The sequence below is a fragment of the Cynocephalus volans genome, chromosome 7, assembly GCF_027409185.1.
Source record: "Cynocephalus volans isolate mCynVol1 chromosome 7, mCynVol1.pri, whole genome shotgun sequence".
Classification (NCBI taxonomy): Eukaryota; Metazoa; Chordata; class Mammalia; order Dermoptera; family Cynocephalidae; genus Cynocephalus; species Cynocephalus volans.
In genome coordinates this window covers 101,078,722-101,092,344 of record NC_084466.1, presented here as the reverse complement: position 1 = coordinate 101,092,344, position 13,623 = coordinate 101,078,722, and the positions used below count along the sequence as shown (strand labels likewise).

At 42.6% G+C, this 13,623-nt stretch overlaps 1 non-coding gene across 1 annotated transcript; it reads left to right on the top strand.

Moving 5' to 3' along the window:
• Nucleotides 1-751: 751 nt before the first annotated feature.
• Nucleotides 752-833, top strand: TRNAS-UGA (transfer RNA serine (anticodon UGA)). Its single transcript has one exon. It is a non-coding gene; the product is annotated as a tRNA-Ser (tRNA).
• The last annotated feature ends 12,790 nt before the right edge of the window (nucleotides 834-13,623 follow it).

Sequence of the window (13,623 nt, the reverse complement as noted above, 5' to 3'; positions counted from 1 at the left end):
GGCTAACGTTCTGAGGGCTTTAACGAAGTAACGCAAATAAGCAACCAGGGCAGGCGCCACAGTTAACAAGGTAGGAAGTTAATGGCATTAAAGGGAATGAATGCAGACCTAATGCGCAGGACTTGATTCTCAAACCACGTCCAAGGCTACCCATCTCTTGAGAGAGCTAAGACCACACTTGGGGCCCGAGCTCTCCCACCTGAGCTCGGCAATGAAGGATCACTGGGGAGAGGAAAAGGAGATGGCTGTTGGAGCAGAAGCCCGGGACGGCCGGCCCACGGGCCGTATCTGACTCCTCACGCTTCACGCCCCCTTCCGCAGAAGGAAGAGTTCTGAAAGCGACCCCGCCTCGGCGGGAATCGCAGCCGGAGACGCTTCCCTCTCAGAAGGCGGAGATTTTCGGGAGCGCGGGTCGCAGCACGGACAAGACAGATCTTTGTTTCATAGCTCTCTCGTAGGCTAAGAAAAGAGCGGGAGGGCAGAAACCAAGCCAGCGACTAGAAGACGGGCAAGACTGCGATTTGCGGAGCGCAGCGGAGGGAAAGGTTTCTGAGACGTGGAAGTACCCCTGTTAAGGGGGTCTGTATTATTTCTTCGCGTCCACACTATAGTTGCGGCAACTCGAGCCCTCTGCCCCCGCCGACTCACACGGCTGAGCTCAGGGAGGTTGCAAACCCTGCCCGCTCGCCGGCCTGGCGCCAGCGCAGTAATTATTACACTAGAGTATCTCCGCCCTCCCCTTGCCGCCGTGGCAGCGATGGCCGAGTGGTTAAGGCGTTGGACTTGAAATCCAATGGGGTCTCCCCGCGCAGGTTCGAACCCTGCTCGCTGCGGAAGCGGGTATTTCTGTTCCTTTTCTCGTTTTAACAATCGCTCAAATGATAATCCTTTTCTTCCACGGTCTAACCAAGTTGAGTTAACCCGCCAGCCCTTCCTGCTGTATTTTCCATACCTGTCAGCTGAGCGGCATACGCCAAAGAAAACCCAATAAATGTCAGTGCTGCAAATATACACCATTTACATCAAGGGAAAAAGTCTTCCTCTGTCCCAAAAGTCAAGGTAACGGTTTTAGAACCTTGATGTACAACGTGAAGAGCAAGTTTGCAAAATAGACATGAGATGAATAAAAATATTGGAGAAGTTTTCAGGTCATTACAGCACGATCAAACTATCATCTAACTAAAACTAAGGGCAGAGCGACTTTACCTTTCCTTCCAGCCCAGAAACAACCTCCAACGGTTCCCCCACCACAGCCAAGAGTGTAGTGAAATGGGAGATAATTTTTTAAATTTTTGAAGTTCTACTTATAAAGCATGTTAGATACATTCACATAATGGAACACTGTGCATGTAGCCATCAAAATGATGTAAATGACATGGGAAGGCCAATGCATTGCAAAATGCAAACAGTATGACAGATTAAAAACCGTATATATTATGATCACATTTTCGTTAAACAACTCATTTATGTATCCGTCTATGTGGGAAGAAAGGGGGACAAAGAGAGTGATAAAGAGAGAATGAATGGTGGCTGGAAGGAAATATATCAAGATGTTACCAGATTATCTCTGAGTTGTGGGATTTGGGGGGATTTTAATTTTCTTAATAGCTTTTTGCTTCACTTGGTTTTCTAAAATTTCTATATTGACCCGGTATGATGTTTTAAATAAGAAAAGAAAATTGTGAGGTTAGTCTTTAGGACCCTGCTCATCCACTTTCTGTTCCCCTTCACCCACTTTCAACATCTCTCTCCCACCTCATGCTTCCCAGGTGCTCTGATGGAGTTCCCTAACACCTCAAGGCTAGGGATAGCTTTTTGTGGTTCCTGAAGAGGATTCCACCCACACAGACCCAACCCATTTGAGACTTGGCTGAAGGTACACACTGACCATATTTACATACAATCCATCCTTTCTGCCCAGTCCCCACCCCTTCAACCCCCATTCAAGTCACTTAGAAACAACTGAATTCCTTTCCTAGTTGTTCTTTTTCCCTGTATCAGTTAGGGTCACATTCAGCTGCTAATAACAGAAAATCCAGCTTTAGTTTGTTTCAAGAAACCTGGGAGATGAATACCATTCCTGAATCCAAGAGACTGAAATAGTGGATAATTTCTCTTAGATGTTTCAATTTAAAAGTTTAAAATTCTTTGACTCTATACTAAAATGTTAATCCACGAAAGGGAGAGACTCAAAATTATAAATTAAAATATGCCACCAAAAAGGTAAATATATATTGCACAATTAATGACCAAATTTGCTTTTTTTATCAGAGCAAATTGATTGTACATATTTGTGGGGTACAGAGCTGAATTTCAATACATGTATACAATGTGTGCTGATGAAAGCAGGGTAATTAGCATATCAAATTTTTAAATGGCGCTCTACAAACTGTAAATGATAGCTTTATTTAACAACTCTGACTTCTTTTTCTTGCTAAATTATATCTGATTGTTGCAGGAAATTATTTCAAATAAATAAATAATGTTTTAAATAAACAGTAACTTGTCATCATTAACAAAGAAAAAGAAATCTGGGAGTATGAAATTCTCAGATGGATCAGAAAACAGGGCTCTTTCCGTTCTTTCTGCTTTGCCATTTTTAATATGTACTCATCATCTCCTGCTTGTTGCCTCATACTTCCAATATAGTTGCTACACCTCCAAACCTCACATCTGTGTCCAGCCAGAAGGGGAGAGGCAAGAACCCTCGCTTATGTCTCATTTACCCAAACCCTATAACGTGGCCACCTCTAGCTACAAGGAATTCTGGGAAAGTATGTGCTTTTAGCTTGGTGTATTGCTACCCAAATCAAAATTGGAATTCCACTGGTAAGAAAGAAAGATAAATGATACTGAGTGGGCAACCAACTGTGGTTGCCACAATTCCGTAATAGGAAAGTCAAAACTTGTAGACATGGGGCTTTCAAGACATGTCCCCTGCCTGCCTTCCCAACCTTCCCTCCCATCTCCCTTTTCCCTACAATGGTTTAATTTAAAAGAGGGCAGAGGACAGCAGCCTAACTATATACCTCTCCTTCTCTTCCCATTGCCTTCTCTTTCCTTATTTTTTCTTTGCCTTCTTTTTCTTCCCTTCCTTGTCTTCCAGCACTGAAAGGGCAGATTGAACCAACAGGCAAGCACATGTAGACCTTTGTCTGCTCGGGTCAACACCATCTCGGTCTCCCTGAGAGCAGTTCACTCTCAGTCTGGCCTCCATGCAACTAGGATGTCAGCTCTCACCCTAGTGAGCAAAGGAAAATCCACAGAAGATATTGCATTGTGGGAGGATGTGGAAGAGGTTCTGCAGTGCACTCTTCTTCTCAGAGGAAACTATTTCAACTCCTCTTTCAATGTTTCTCTTCTCCCAAGTCCTCCCACCCACCACCAACCCTCCTGTGCATTCTCTGGAGTCGGCTTTTTCTGACCCAACCTCACATGGTCTTGAGGATTTTCCTTCACGACCCCAACTTTTTCATTCTTCTATGGCACAGAGCAATTCAGCCTTGTCCCTGTGCACTAGCATTGGTGTGCCTGACAAAGAGCCCTCTTTAGAAAACAGAGGGGTTATAAATATAATATCAAGGTCTCCCTCTCCAAAATGTTTCTCTACACACTTTCTTTAGTAGAAGATAAACCCTGCAACCTCCCAATCAGAGTCCAAAGGTTTTAAACATAAATAGACTGAAGTGAATTTTTTGTAAATTGTAATCAGTCAATCCCTAAGAATGTTGAACTTGTAATCGTTCCTTCCTTTCTATATCCGGGCCCTTCTTTATGTTCTTGATCACATTTTGTGGCATCTCCAGCCATGGAGCAGGACACACCCATTTGGAATCATCCTGATACTTTCCTCTCTCTCATTCCATTTTCTATTCAACCCACGTGCCATTGAGTTTACCCCTAAATTGCTGAGAATCCACTTTGTTCCATGACTACCCCTACCACCCAGTCTAAATCAACACCACCTCTCCTCTTGACTATTTCTGAGCTTCCAATTGTCTCCTTCCTTCACTCTTCCTCCCCTTTAATCTGGTCTCCATAAAATAAAATTTTCTTTTAAAATGCACATTTGGACTAATAACCCTCCTCCTGAAAACCCTTCTGAGGATTCTTGTGTGTTCTTACAATAAAGACTAAAATTGCTAGCATGACCCTAAGGTATTCCTACTGAGCCTCTCCCCCTCATTCTCTGGCCATATATACTGTCCTTTCTTTTAGTTCCATGGAGAGACTGAACTCTTTTCCACCTTGGGAATTTTGCACATGTCCCAATGTCATCTTCCCCATCAAATTGATCAGGGCCCTTTATGTGATTTTATACTATTTCATCCATTTTCTTCATAACACTTATACTTGTGGTACATTAGTGTGAATATTTGCTTATTTTCTCCCTCCATGTATGTGTGCATGTGTGTAACCACTAAATCCCCTTATCCGGTATTTAGTGAGCCATCAATAAATAATTTTTGTTGAATGAACTTTATGGTAATAAGAGTCAGAAACCAAGAGATCTTGAAATACCTGAAGGGGTGGGAGGTAGAGTGTCCAATGAAGGAGGGTAGTCTCTGTTTTCCTTTAATTTTGGGGGATGAATCAAAGCTGTGTCTGAAGAGATTTGTGCCCTGACTGCATAGATCAGCAAGAGTATTGCAGCTGAACCACCTGATATATTGCATCACTGTTTAGCGTGATTTGTGAAGCTGCTATTTTGTTTTAAAATGCCATGTTCATTGTAAAGGCATTTCATCCCCAGAGTTTCATAAACGGAGGCATTGTTGTGTAGTGAGGCAGTTGGAAAAAGGAGTGAGAGGTAGGGCTGGCCGAGGACATGTTTAAAGCTTGTATTCCAAATCCCCTCTGGAGGGGATGCCACTTCTGGAGGTCTTGAACCCCAATGTGCCCATGTCCCCAAGGACATCTGGTCTCAGGCCCTCTCTACATGCTAGAGTGCAAACAACTGATAATAATAATTCCTAAGTCTTAGCTCCTGCAGGGGTTAGAGAGACAGAGAAGTTCTGAGACTGGCATTTCCAAGTAAAACAGAAGACCCATTCTAACTGAAGCGCTGAGCTGAAAAAGAAAACTTAAAGCTTTCTTGTTCCTACAACTGGTTTTCTTCCTAGCCAGCATGAACTTGCTCAGTCATAGACTAGATGCCACAGGAAATTAGTTACAATCATGCCCCACACAATGACGTATCTGTCGACAACAGACAGTATATACAACGGTGGCTATACCATTTATAGCCAAGGTGTGTAGCAGGCTGTACCCTCTAGTTTTGTGTAAGCATACTCTATAATGTTCACACAGTGACAAAATCGCCTAATGACATTTTTCTCAGAATGTGTTCCCATCATGAAGCAACTCATGACTGTATTTCTATTTCCCGCCCACCCTCCCCACACTTACTCATCAGTCCTAGGTACAGAGACAGTCTCTCATGGTCTAAAGAGTGGACGTGATGGACTCAGATTTACCTTAGCTACTTTGTCTGGTGCTGGGCAGTCAGGGAAGGCATGCATGAGCAAGGCTAGGTCTCTGTTGGTATCTCAGGCCATTTAGAAGACTCCAGTGACAGAGAATGTGGTCCGTGGGCTTTATGCTCTTGATGCTCTCTGCTCCTTGAGGTCAGGGTTGGAGAACAGTCTAAGTTGGTAAGCTTCTCACTCAGGTGGTGAGGTAGGGCACAGCTCGAGCCTGCTCAAATCTTGAACCCTGGCACCTACCCCAGGGATCTCAGACCCTTTGCTCTGTTAATTTTTACTCTAATAAAACCTCCCACATCACTTTGTCTGCAAAGATTTGGGGAGAGGGCTGAGCCCGTGGCACACTCAGGTGAGTGCAGCGCTGGGAGTGCGGCGACGCTCCCACCACAGGTTCGGATCCCATATAGGAATGGCCGGTGCACTCACTGGCTGAGTGTTGGTCACGAAAAAGACCAAAAAAAAGAAAAAAAAAAAGATTTGGGGAGAATACATTTCCCTCCCAAACATATTCATTTGAGACAAGATTCTCAGAGTATTTGTCCACTGTAGGAATTTCAGACACATTTTGCCACAAGTCATTCCAAGAGATGAGTATACACATTGTTCATCTGTAGTGTATTGAATTATGTCCCGGCAAAACTCACTGAAGCTTGAATTGTGTCCCCCAAGTTTTATGTATTAGAAACTTAGCCCCCACTGTGGTTGTTAAGAGGGTGGGAAATCTTATTACAGTAATTGAAAGGTGGAGCCTTGAAGAGGTGATTGGATTGTAGGACCAAGCAATAATGAATGGATTAAAAATGATGGGCAGGGGCATGGCTCTGAGGGCTTTAAGAGAGAGTCTTTTTCTTGCTCTCTCTCTGCTTCCACCATCTTGCACTGTGAGACCCCTGGGTCACTATCACCACCACCAGATGGACTTTGGACTTCCCAGCCTTAGAAACTATAAGCAAATAAATTTCATTTTCTTTATAAATCCCAATTTTGTGTATTTTGTTGAAAGCAACAGAAATGGACTAATAGAGAAAATTGGTACCAGAGAGTTGGGGTGTTGCTTATAACAAATACTTGAAAATGTCAAAGTAGCTTTGGATCTGGGTGTTGAGGAAAACTTGGAGGAGTTTGGAGGACTCAGAAGAAGACAAAAAGACGAGCAAAAGTTTGGAATATCTTAGAGACTGGTTATGTGGTGGTGAGCAGAATGCTGACATAAATATGGACAGTAAAGGCCATTCTGAGAAGGTCTCAGCTATAAATGAGAAGGGACTTATTGGAAACTAGGGCAAAGCTCACCCTTGCTGTGAACTGGCAAGGAACTTGGCTGCATTGTGTCCATGCTCTAGAACTTTGTGGAAGTTGGAACTTAAGAACGGTGAACGAGAGTATTTGGCAGAAGAAATTTCTAAGCAGCAAAGCATTAAGGAAGCTGTGTGGCTACTTGCAACAGCCTTGCTGAGTGATGGTGGCAAAGGCATGACATAAAGCCAGAATTTAAAAGGGAAGCAGAGTGTAAAGATTTGGAAAATTTGCAGCCTGGCCATGTGGTAGAGAAGCAGAGAGCATTTTCAGAAGAAAAATTCAATGGTACTGGGAAGATTAACACAAAAGAAGGGGATTATCAAGAGAAGGGGCAAAAGGCCCTGAAGGCATTACAGAAGCCTCTGGGGCCAATGCTTCCATTTCAGGCCCAAAGGCCTAGGAAGATGGAATGGTCTTAGGGAGCAGGCCTGAGGCACCCTCCATGGGCTCGCTGCCCAGAGCCACCTCAGGAAGCTGCTTCTAGTACCAGCACCCCAGCTGCTTTGGCTGCTCCAGCAGTGGCTAAATTAGTCCCAGGTGTGGCTAGACCTGCAGCTTTGGAAGATACAAGCCAGACGCCTTGTCAGCATCCACATGGTATTAGGTCTGCATGCTCACAGAATGCCAGAGCTGTGGAACCTGGGGAGCCTTCACCCCAATTTCAAGGGATGTATGGGAAAGTCTGGAAGCTTAGGAAGAGATCTGTCACAGGGGTGGAGTCACTGCAGACAGCCTTTACTAGAGCAATACCGAGCAGAAACATGGAGTCAGAGCTGCAGCAGAGAAAGTGCAACAACACCATGTCTAGCGGAGCAATTACAGCAGAACTGCCACAGAGACCTCAAACTTGTGGAGCTACCAGCACAGAACTCAGCCTGGGAAAGCTGAAGTGCGGCCTAAGACCAGGAAAGCCATAAGAGCTGAGCTGCCTGAGGACTTGGGGACCCACCCCCCACACCAACATGCAGAGGACGTCAAACGTGGAGTCAGGGTACATGATTCACCAGCTTTGAGACTGAAAGCCTGCCCTGCTGGGTTTCAGACTTGTTTGGGACCTGTTACCCTTTCTTTTGGCCTATTTCTCTCTTTTGGAACAGAAATATGTACCCTATGTTTGTCCCACCACTGTATCTTGGAAGTAGATAACTTGTATTGAATTCACAGATGGGTCTTTGATTTTGGACTTTTGAGCTAAGACAAGTTAATACTTTGGGGATTAAGTCAATGTATTTGCATGTGAAAAGACATGAGTTGGGGGGGCCACGGCAGAATGTAGTGGATTGAATTATGTACCCGTGAAACTCATTGAAGCTTGAATTATGTCCCTCAAGTTTTACATATTAGAAACTTAGCTCCCACTGTGGCTGTTAAGAGGGTGGGAAATCCTATTATAGTAATTAAAAGTTGGAGCCTTGAAAACGTGACTGGATTGCAAGGCCATGCAGTAGTGAATGTATTAAAAATGGTGGCCAGGGGCCTGGTTCTGAGGGCTTTAAAAGAGGAGGAATGTCTCTCTGCTCTCTCTGCTTCCACAATCTTGCAATGTGAGACCCCTAGGTCACTGTCGCCACCACCAGATGGACTTTGGACTTCCCAGCCTCAGAAATTGTAAACGAATACATTTCATTTTCTTATAAATTACCCAGTTATGAGTATTTTGTCATAAGCAACAGAAATGGACTAAAACATCATCTAAAAATACTTGTCTTCTAGATGTTAAGACACATACATCAGTGGAGACAATGTTAGTGTTTTGAAATGTGTGCTTAAGTTGTTGGGAAACAAAAATGCTGCACCTACTTTTTGATACACCTCTCTAGTACAGGGGTCAGCACATGATGGGTTGGCCAGTAAATATTTTAGGCTTTATGGGCCACAAAGTTTCTGTCGAAACTATTCAACTCTGCCTTTGCATTGTGAAAGCAGCCACAGATAATCTTTAAACAAATGACTGTGACTGTGTTTCAGTAAAACTTTATTTACAAAAACAGGCAGCAGTTTGGATTTGACTTACAGGCTGTTGTTTACAGATCCCTCCTGTAGAGGACTTTTCCCAGTATAATAAAAAAGGTTTTCCCAAGTAATTACTGTGAAGATATGATTAATTGCAGCACTGTTAAGAGGCTGGTTAAGATTTTACTAGTTCTTCCTGGCTTATACACATCTATGAAATCTTATGATTTTCATCAACATAAAGATACCAAAAAAAGACATCAGTAACATATGCATGAGGCAAAGTTGGGAGTGAATGTTTTCTAAGATCATTTTATCTCAATACATCAGACTGGCCCAGAACCTTCCAGAATCCTCTTCTGTACAGTATGCTTGTCTGCTCCACTGGCCAGTGAGACTGGATGGGTCACAGAACCTGAAAATACTTACTTTCTCCTATTTCTGTACTTTGCCAAATAAGCCACTCCTTTGATAAACAGGAAGTACTATATCTGCTGTTGTAAAGGAAGCTGTTCAGCCCTTGAGCCCCCTAAGGTGTGATCCGAATCCAGGTTTGCAAGTTTATTGTGAAGTAGCTTAATGAAGTGGGAAGAACAAGGGCTTTGTAGTCAGAGCAACTGGGCTTTAAATTTAGACTCCTTCCCTTTCTTGCTGAGCAACTTTGGGCCGGTTACTTAACCTCTCTGAGCCTTAATTTCTTCATGTACTATTTAGTAGTAATAATTACTTCTACAGACAGTCCCTGACTTATGACAGTTTGACTTATACAACTTTTGACTTTGCTATGGGCTTATCAGGATGTAACCCCACTGAAAGGAGGAGCATCTGGACTTACGATGGTCCAACTTATATTTTCTGGACTTTATGATGGGCTTATAGGGGTATTAAATGCATTTTCGACTTGGGATATTTTCGTCTTATGGTAAGTTTATGGAAACATGACCCCATCATAAGTAGAGGAGCACCTTTAAGTCACGGTATTGTTGTTAGTAACTGCCATTTTCTGAGCTCTAACATAGGCCAGGCACTGTGATAGATGCTCATGTCCTTTAACCTCCAAAACAGGCCATAGCTAGTTCACAGATGAGGAACTGGAAACGAGATCACGTGCTGTTTTCTCTTCCCTTTTCCCCAGAATGTGTCCCTCACTGAGGTATCTGCGACCAACTTGAGGGAGCAAATGGACAGGGATGACAGAGGCCGTTTCATTCATTTTACTGAAGGAGTAGAATGTTCTTTGTTCTTCTGTCTCTCTGAGCTGGATAAAAGGAGGACCAAGTTCCCTGGGAGTTGATACACAAGGCTGCCAGCATTGACTGTGCCATGGACTGTGTTTGGGACTGTGTAAGACCTTCTCTGAGAGACCAGTGGCTGCTCTGACATCCTCTCGTCCTCTCTTATCTGAGCTTTTTTTTTTTTTTTTTTTTGATGCCTCTTACATCACATGTTTGGTTTTTCAAATATAACTCCCCAGCCTGTGTTACATTCCTCCTTCCAGCTCCAGCCACCACAATTTTTAAATATATATATCAACTGCATGATACATGTGGATGACCCCTGAATGTGAGCTATCCTATCCCTGGAAGGAAAACCTGATTTGGAGGAGCCTTCTCTCCTGGCATCTTTGGACTGGAGAACACTGTCTAGTCGCCATCACTATTGCCTCTTCCTAAATGCTGTTCTGACCACCTCTTTCCCCTGCTCACAGACCCCTAGCCAATCCCCCTAGCTGGCAGAGTAATAGGCCAAACTCTCTAGTTTTGTGCATAAGGCATGAATTTATATAAATTAAATTTCATAATGTATATAATTTCATAATTTAGCCCTAACATTTTTTTGACCTTCTGTCACACTTCTCCCCAACATGACGCCATAAGACCAGTTAGACTGGCGTCCACACTCCACAGAACAGGCTAGCAATTCCTGGCCCTTTCACATATTGGCACCTATAGCTGGAACTTCTCGCTGTCCTTATGGTTGATTTGCAATATATACATCCCAAACATGCACACACACACAGAGGCACAAACACACCCATATACACATACACACAGACTTGAGGAAAAACACACAAATAAGTTTAAAATATGTACACATAAGCAGAAACAAAATTAAACTCCTCCCTTTCTGTCACATTTTCAAGAAATATTTCAGAAAAGCTAACAGGAGCATCAAGTACAATAAAAAGACAGTCAAGAATTGAAACACCAAGAATCTTATTTTATAGCAAGACAAATAAAGGAGAGTTTTTTTCATTAAATGACATTAATTTGCTCATTGAATAGGTAACATTCTCATGGCTTAAAATTACAGTGGCTCTCACTCGCCTCTGTTCTCCTGCCACCAAAGTCCCCCTCCTGGAGGCCACCAGTTATCTGTTCCTCATTTTTTCTTTCAATGCATTCTTTATGCAAGTACAAGAACATACATATGTTCCGCACAATTTCTAGCTTGCTATACAAAATGTTCTGAACCTTGCTTTTGTTATTTAAAGAAATATCCTATCCTTCTATATACAAAGTTTGTTCATTAACAGTGGCCTCTGCTAACTCAAATGTCCTCAGTGGGTAGAGTTCATTGCCTCAGAATGGATGGACCATAATTTATTTAACCAAATCCCCATTAATGAACATTAAAGTTGTTTCCAATCTTTTGATTTTCATGCACACACATGAATGCTTCAAAGAAAACTCTTTTGTGTATGACATTTTCTAAGGCAAGGATCTTAACACGAGTCATCCATTTTCATGTAGGATTGGAAGAAAGGGGTCAGTTCTTTGTGTAGGCATCAGGAATTGGGCACAAGAAATCACCATGGTGAAACAGTTCTAGAAGCATGGTCTATACAAATACCTAGAAAGAAAGGGGAAGCACCACCCCTTGCTAATCTATTCCATTTTCATGGAAGAGAAAGAGCCAGATATAAAAGTATTTGTTTACCTTGTGACATCTCAAGTGAGTCAGTTCTTGGAAACTGTCCCTTCCCTTCCTACTTTCATCTCCCCTCCCCTCTCCCCCACTCCATATACTCCAAAGAAATGACTGGGCTTCCTGGAATTTTTTATTAGCAATTTAAGATGCTCCAGTAATAATTCCTGCGACTACAGCCTTTGCTAACTCAAATGCCCTCTGGGTGTAGTGCTCACTGCCTCTGGCTCATAGAAGGGACAGGTGAATACTGGAATTACAAAGAATGTAGGTCTGGAGACTTCTCTGCAGAGTGACAGGGTCATTTATAAAGCAAGGGAGTGATGGGAAGCCCATGAGACACACTCTCTGTTACAGCTTCTGCTTGCAGAACCTTTCAGGGGTAAGACGTATAACTCTATGAATTTTTTTCAGTACCTACATGTATGTCATGGCACAGACTCAACTCCTTCGCAAGACTGACTTGAGAGTAGATTCATTTTAGAAACTAATTTATTTCTAAAATGCAGGCAAAGAGGCTCAGAGATGCTGTTATCTATTGCTTTTCCTGTTCCCACTTTTACCACAAAAATTAGCCAATATATCTTTCAGATCTACTTGTGACAATTTGATTTTGGTTTACATTCACCCGGGCTTGAAAAATGACCATTGCACAGGCAGATGGATGCATCCTGAGCCGCCCATTTCTAGCACATATTAATACATCAGCACTACCTTCAAGTAGTATGTCTTTGTGAATTATTTTCTGTTTTCCCCCGACTGCTTTTTAAGCTTCATTAAAAAAATAACACTCTAATCACTTTTCTCAAGATTGTCTCTATAAAACATCCAGCCTGCTACTGATGAGGCTGTATCTTCACAATTCAATTTTTTAGTTGCTCTTTTTATTATCAGTCATTATTACTACAGCATTTGAGGATTTTTCATTAGGGGAATGTTTGGATGTTGGGAAAATAAAGAGAGATTTTTATCTTTCCAGTTAACACCCTCCACAAAGCTGTAACATTTTCTAATCGTGACTCTTGTAGGCTGCAATGTCATGGTTCTAGTGGACGCTGTCGACTTTTAAAAAATTATAAAAGCATCAAACTTATATGAGTCAAAATCTCAGCAGGAAACAAAAGGTATACTCAATTTAGGACAATTCTATACAGATTTTAAAAAGAGACTTTACAAAGGTATGGAGAGAGTATAAAGAAACCACAAGGGACAGCTGAGCTGTCACCACCTCTAAGAGGGGAGGGAGCAGCCACAGGAACCCAGAAGGAGAAAGTACTGAGGATAGGGCTGCCCCAGAGGAGCAGTGACCTCCCTTTAGGGGACATAAGTGCAAAGTGATCCTGCAGGGAGGTAGCTGGCCTAGTAATGCACGCCCTCATTCATCTCCCTCCCTCTGCTCTCCAGCTTGGCCTACCCATTGGCCAAACACAACTGGTCAGCCTCTGCAGCTGAGAATGGGCACAAAGTGGGTCTGGAGGGGCAAACAGGAGAGAGATAGTCGGGACTCTGCTTTATAGGAAATTTGGGAAATAGAGAAAATAAAAATAATCATCCATAATCCAGCCTCTTAACACACCAACTTCATCACTGTGGTGTATTTCTTTCCTATTCTATATAGTTTAATATACAGGTACATTAAAAATTAAATCACTGACTATTTCAAACATAACTGATATGGAGGATATTGACATTAATGAGAGAAATAAAACACATGTATTTCACAGGACCAAAGCCTGTAGCTTAGAAGGCCAAAGCCTGTAGTTTAGAGGGCCAAAGTCTTGTAGTTTAGGAGGCCAAAGCCTCTAGCTTAGGGGGCCAAAGCCCAACCCTTTAGGAAAACTTGTAGAAATACTAAGATTAAGAAAGACCAGAAAACTTTCACAGGACTAAAAGCCTTTGATATAGATAAGAGAATTGAAGCACAGCAAAAAGTGATTGCTCTGGGGGCAGTTGCCCT